Here is a 6,487-nt window from a genome sequence, read left to right on the forward strand (position 1 = left end):
TGTCGAAAGAGGGAAGAGTAGAAGGAACTACCTTTATCGAGCGCCTTCTGTATGCAAGGTCCTCTGCCAACTGCATGTACAAGCTGTTATTCTGTTCAATACTCAAAACAGTTCCATGAAGGAGCCCTTGTTAGACTCGTCTTAGGATGGGAGACTTGATGCTCAGAGAGGTTAGGGGACTTGTTCAGAGTCACACAGCTTGTATGCAGCAGAATCAGGATTCTTGTGCACACCTAGTGCGCATTTTCTCCTCTTAGGGCTCCTCAGAAGGAGGATCGCAACCTCCTGAGCCTTCTGGCTTTTACCTTTGCTGAAGAGCAGATGGCCGCCTACGTTCCCCCAAAGCCACATTTTCCAGAGGAAGAAGAAACTTCTGGTCAAATTGCCAAATGTGGAGTGTTGAGGGGGGCTGCGTCAAAATTGCCCCAAAGACAAAGATGCAAGCGTAAGCAAGGCTTCGTTCATCTGTGATTCCAACTCACAGTCATTTCTTTTGCTCTGTCTTCCTTTTTCTGAACATATTCTTCGCAAATGCGTTTTCACTGGGGGCCCTGGTGAGGGTGATGGGGTCCAGATTCCTGCTCTGGGGCCCTGGATTCACAAAGGCCAAGTTGACGTCCATTCTGCATCTGGCTGATTTGATTCCAGAAGAGTGCTGAGGTCCCCTGAGAGAGCCAGGAGAGATTTGCCTCCTGCAGGGGTTTGGATAAGCCTCAGCTAATCTCCGTGGCTTCTTAAGGGCACACCTGCTTGTCTGCGAGCCAGCAGCCTCCTCGCTCATTTCCCGTGGGACGGCTGGGGTCAGAGGGCCTCCAGAAAGCCTTTTATCCCCCACCGCCCCACCAGGCCCCCCTCAGCAGCACCTGGGTCCACACATAAGACTTTCTTTGAGGGGAGGTCTAGACGTTGCCCCTCCCAGAATGGGGGCCGGTGCCCTTTTCCCTTCTTTTCGAGGCAGCTTGCTTGTTCCTTCCTTCTAAATAAGCATGTAATTCAAGCTTTATCATGCATGGCTCAAACTTTATCCCACCGGGGCTAAGCTGATCTGAATTAGTTTCTGGGCTGCTGAGCTGTGAACGCATAGTAGGTGCTCAGTAAATAAAGATGACGTCTGGTTATGATCTGCCTGGGACTCCACGAAACGCTGTGAGCTTTCCATCTGCTACATCGCCCGGATGCGATAGTAACGCTGATAATATAACACGTCAGAGAATTCAAGTCATCTGGTCAGCCTTGGGAGTTAGGGATTCTTTCCTCCCACCTTTCCCAAATCACATTGTCCTTCTTAATTACCCTTTAGAAGTAGCTAGTAGTGAAGTTGATTTGTATTCTATGAGCATTCCGCTTAAGATGGGCAGTCAGGGACTGTTGTTTGACATAGAAGCTCTCAGGTGTTTGCCTTCTTGCTTTCTTTCCTTCCTCCTTCTTCCTTCCTTCCTTCCTTCCTTCCTTCCTTCCTTCCTTCCTTCCTTCCTTCCTTCCTTCCTTCTATCCTTCCTTCCCTCTCTCCTCCCTTCCCCCTCCCTTCCTTATCCCCATCCCTCCCTCCCTCTTCCCCCCTCTCTATTTTTTGTATATAAAATGGAGGCATAGACCATTTTCGACGAGGGTGCTATGAATGGTAATCTGTAAGGGTATGGCTGAAAAGAATCTAATTTAAAAAGCTGTGATCCTCTCTTCCTTTGAACTCACCAATTGTTCTGCAGGTTTGTAATTCCACTTGTCCCTAATTCCACTAATATTTGTTAAGCCCTTATTCTAAGTCCCTGGGCTGAGTAAGAGGGGGATGAACCCAGCCCCATGGAAACCAGTTTACCTAGGAAGCTAGGCCATTGGAATTAACATGCTAGAGCCATGTGTGGGTTGGTGGCTTATTTGAGTATTAAAGAAGGGGGCGGGATAAATAAATATCAGTTCTTCTGGTCACGGGCACAATATCACAAGCTTACACATATTTCAGTTACCTTCCCCAAACCATGCCAGATAAACAGTGTCAACCCCATATTATAGATGAGGACATAGAAGCCCAAAGGCATTGAGTAACTTGCTAAGTTGGTTACAGAGCTAAGACTATAGCCTGGCTGATGCAACCAGTACTCGGAAATCCAGGTGTGATTTGAACCCAGCCCTAGATCTGAACAACCCTCGGGTTCTAGCCTCTTCCATCTACACAGAAAGCCAGCTGCGATGGAGACAGAGAATGCTACGTAGGGAGTCCCTTTAAAGAGTTAAGGCTCCAAAGTGACTTTTAAAGGGGAACACATGTAAAGATAATTTACCAGCTAATTGCTAATCTTCCCTTTCAGTTTGGATTGTATACATATCAGGGTGTGTGGTGACTTTCAACTGTGGGTTTTAGTGATTTTTAGCTAGAGCACTCTACCTTTTCCTGTGCCTGCAGCATTCCGTTAGGATGCTGCTTCCTGCTCACTGAAATGCTTTGGCATTGTCTCTCGCCTGATATGTACACAAATGAATGTTCCACACCTCCCTTTTCCCCAGTGGAGTGCACAAACAACAAGCAGACAGACACTATCTAAGATTAGGCTGCAACTCAGGGCCCATAATATTGTGGCAGAAAGTAGAAAATAAAACAGCCAGTGCTGGGTGCAGGATAATAGCATAATAGGATAAGTGTGAGAGAGTCAGGAGGCGGTAATGGCCCTGGAGATGTAGAAATTCCGGGAAAGTAGGGCGGTATAAAAGCGGAGACGCCATCTGTGGGATCCAAGCAGTTGTGAGAGACTCTGAATGACACAATATGGAGATCTGTTACACAACACACAAAATAGTAGTAAAGTAATCATCTGGCCTTAACAATTGTCGGGCACTCTTTGAAACGCCACCTTCCTGGCCACCAACACCGGGGTAGCCGCGGATAAATGGCAAGGTTGTAAATTGCCGCCTCCTTCGGCCAATTAAAATTGCAGAAAGCGAGAAGCCAAAAAATCGATGCCTCCTCCCTTCGCCAGATGGACTCTGGGCTCGACCAGCAGTGGGCACAGCACATGCTCTCAGGCCATCTCCTTCAGGGACAATAAACAGGTAGTTCAGAGGGATGGAGAAGGAAACTCCACTTTACTGAATGAACGCGTGTATGTGCCAGGCGTGATGGCTGGCATTTTGTGTAGATGATCCCATTTGGTCCGCAGAGCGCCACTTTGAGGTTGGTGGCATCGTTCCGATATGAAACAGGAAGACACTGAGCCTCAGAGAAGGAAAATGACTTGCTCGTCTTGACCTGGGTGGGGGGAGCCAGGATTCTCATTTGGGTCTGGATGACTCTCAGGTCCCCGCTCTTTCTGCTACCACCCCTGTTTCTCAGAGGTGGAACAGTCCGTAAGTGAGTTACGTCTGCTCATCGGAGATCCTTTTCCAAATAGACATTATCCATGAAAGTTTCTGTGGACGGGAAATGCGTCTCTTTAAGTCTCTGGGAATCTAGTCAACTAGTCAACTTTCAAGTAATTGGAATGATCCTTCTGTATTTCAGTTTTAGGGGAGAGAGACAGAGGAGAGGCAAACCACTGAATGTAGGATTGTAGACAGAGCCTTAACTTCTTGACTTTACATTTATCTCAGTACAATTTTTCAGTTCAATGTGCTCTACCTTCTACTTAAGTGACTTACGATGGCTAAAGTTGAGAAAGATGACCCAGAGGGGTGGCAAGGACCTAAATCATTAAAGAGGACCAGAGAAGCGCATAGAAGGAAGAGTACTGGGGCGCCTGGGTGGCTCAGTCAGTTAGTTAAGCGTCCGACTTCCGCTCAGGTCATGATCTCCCGGTTCATGAGTTCAAGCCCTGCGTCAGGCTCTGTGCTGACAGCTCAGAGCCTGGAGCCTTCTTCGGGTTCTGTCTCCCCCTCTCTCTGCCTCTCCCTCACTCACGATTGGCCTCTCTCTCTGTCTCAGAAATGAATAAATGTAAAAAAAATTTTTTTAAAAGAAGGAAGAGTACTGATTTTGAATGTCTTAAGAATATAGGCTTGAGTCCCCGAGCAGCCACGTAAGTCCTGGCTCCGGGCAGACTGATCACTGAAAACTTCAGTTCCATCAGCCTCCATGGAAGGTGGGTGTGGGGTACCTCAAAAGGTGGTTGTGAGAAATTGATAAGCTAGCATGTGGCTAAATCACCTTGCATAGAGGCTTATGCATCGGACCTGCTGAGTAAATCCTAGTTTCCTTCCGAAGGCCGAAGAGTAATTTTTTAATCACAAGTAAAACAAAGTCGATATTGGCCATTTGATTGTTTTTTTCCTTGTTTTCTTTTTTTTTTTTTCTATGAGTGCAGCATCTGTGAAATGGGTCAGGAGGGTTGGGGAGACACAGACCACTGGCCTCAGCAGAAGGGTCCTGAGAAGTGTGCGCTCCCAACGTGGAGTTGAAGTCTTGGAAATCGACACTGCCTCCTACATCCTTTGTATTTCTGTTAGCGTGGGTTCTTACAACGATGTGTCATACGATAACAATGAAAATGTGGCGGTTTGAGCAAGCCACAATAGAATTTGCCAGTTTATCTCCTTAGTTCAACCACCCAAGCTTCTCTGAGGAGACTTGGCCGAGGGAAGCAAATGGCTTAGTGCCACGCTTCAACCTCCATGCCCCGTGCATTTCCCTGTAAGCCATTGTTCTCTGCCTCCACCCTCCGCCCAGACAGCTCAGTGGCCTTTGGAGACATTTTGTCCTTGTTTCTGTGCATCAAGATAGGTCAAGGACACAACCACTGACTCCGACATGATGAAGACCAGGAGGAAGAGAGAGGCTTTGAGAAACCCATTTAGTGGCATTTATAAGCGAGCTGTATGTAGAGCTGTGTGGCACTGAGTTAAGGCCACTCTCTGACTTCGTAGTGAGTCAGCGCTGGCGTGAGTCCTGGGTTTACTGCTTACAATCCTGGGATGTAGGGAATGTGGCTTAACTTCATCAAGTCTTAGTTTCCTTGGTAGTAAAATGGACCTGGCTCATGTGATAAGTCCTCAGTAAGTTTAAGTCATTAAATAGAATTTGCTTTCTGTTGATCCTACTGTTCCTGACTTCATTTAGCTACCTCCCAGTCTCTTCTGAGACGGAGGTATGGTTTGTCCTCATCATTCTCAAAATAGCTCACACTCTCCGTGTTTTCTCCTTGAATTGGCCAGATGGGCGCTAAACTATTTGGGGCTTCTCAGTGGGAGACAACACAACAACTAGAGTACCACCCCTGGCTCCTGCTCTTTCTCTCCCTGCCTCTCTTCCTCATTCTCCCCTCCCAGGGAGAGGGTGTCATAGGGGCAATGCCAGTATGGTAGATGTAGGGCTTCCATCAGGAGCCCTGAGCACGGAGAGCGTTTTATCTAAATTTGCAATGATTTGTTTCTCACTGCAGACACTGCTATTTAGCATTATTGATCTCCTGTGTCTACTGAGCCACGTCAGATGTCTTTGACCCTGGTTTGCACCAGGAGCAGTCAAAGGGCCGCCTGAGACCATCTGGCATTGTGATTGAATTCAGTTCCTCTTTATGTTTGCCTATGCCGTTTTGTTCTGCCTTGAAATGGTTTATGCCATTGCAGGTGGGGTCCAAAGTGCACATGACTTTGTGTCATGCTTTTCACTATAGTAATGGCTTCTCTGGGTTGGAATCGCTTTCCTGCATGGCTTCTACTGTCCCAGGGAGGGAAGGGCTCTCAAAGCTTGCATTTCTTCTCCAGGAAGTTGCCAGTATGCTTTCGGAATGAAACTAGGAGGGGCTGGAGAAGACATTCGTTAATCAGCACATAGAAACCGAAATGATAGGGTGAGAGAAAGAGGAAAACGGGAGTCTAGACCAAAAGTAGGGATGCCATATTGTTTTCCGTGTTTCTTCTTTTTTTTTATTTAAAAAAATTTTTTTAACATATTTTTTGAGACAAGAGAGACAGAGCATGAATGGGGGAGGGGCAGAGAGAGAGGGAGACACAGAATCCGAAGCAGGCTCCAGGCTCTGAGCCGTCAGCCCAGAGCCCGATGCGGGGCTCGAACTCACGGACTGCGAGATTGTGACCTGAGCTGAAGTCGGACGCTCAACCGGCTGAGCCACCCAGGCGCCCCTTCCGTGTTTCTTCTTAGAGTTGAAAGTTTTCCTGAATTACTTTCTAGGGCCTTAATGAGAAAAGATGTCAGGAGAGTTTTTTCTTTACCTTTACCATTCAAAGAACAGCTAGCAATATTGGTCTCCCCAAAGTGTGCTTGCCCATCAAACATCTCTACTCCAGCTTGCCACATTTCATGAGCCCAAACCTGTTTCTTTTCTCTTTTAATTTGGATCTGAGCCACCTGCCCTTTGTGCTGTCTCACGATTATTGCTTCCAGACATTTTGAAGCCCTAAGGTCACTCAGAGTGGAGAGTAATATCCCGGGGGAAGGTAGACCAGCCCTACTTGAAACATTTAATTTTCATAAGAGAGTGATGATAACTTGAATAAGGAGCAAGTATATTGCAGAGAATTAGGCTCCTGGTCCACAGAG

This window comes from Acinonyx jubatus, chromosome D1 (genome assembly GCF_027475565.1).
Source record: "Acinonyx jubatus isolate Ajub_Pintada_27869175 chromosome D1, VMU_Ajub_asm_v1.0, whole genome shotgun sequence".
NCBI classification, from domain to species: domain Eukaryota; kingdom Metazoa; phylum Chordata; class Mammalia; order Carnivora; family Felidae; genus Acinonyx; species Acinonyx jubatus.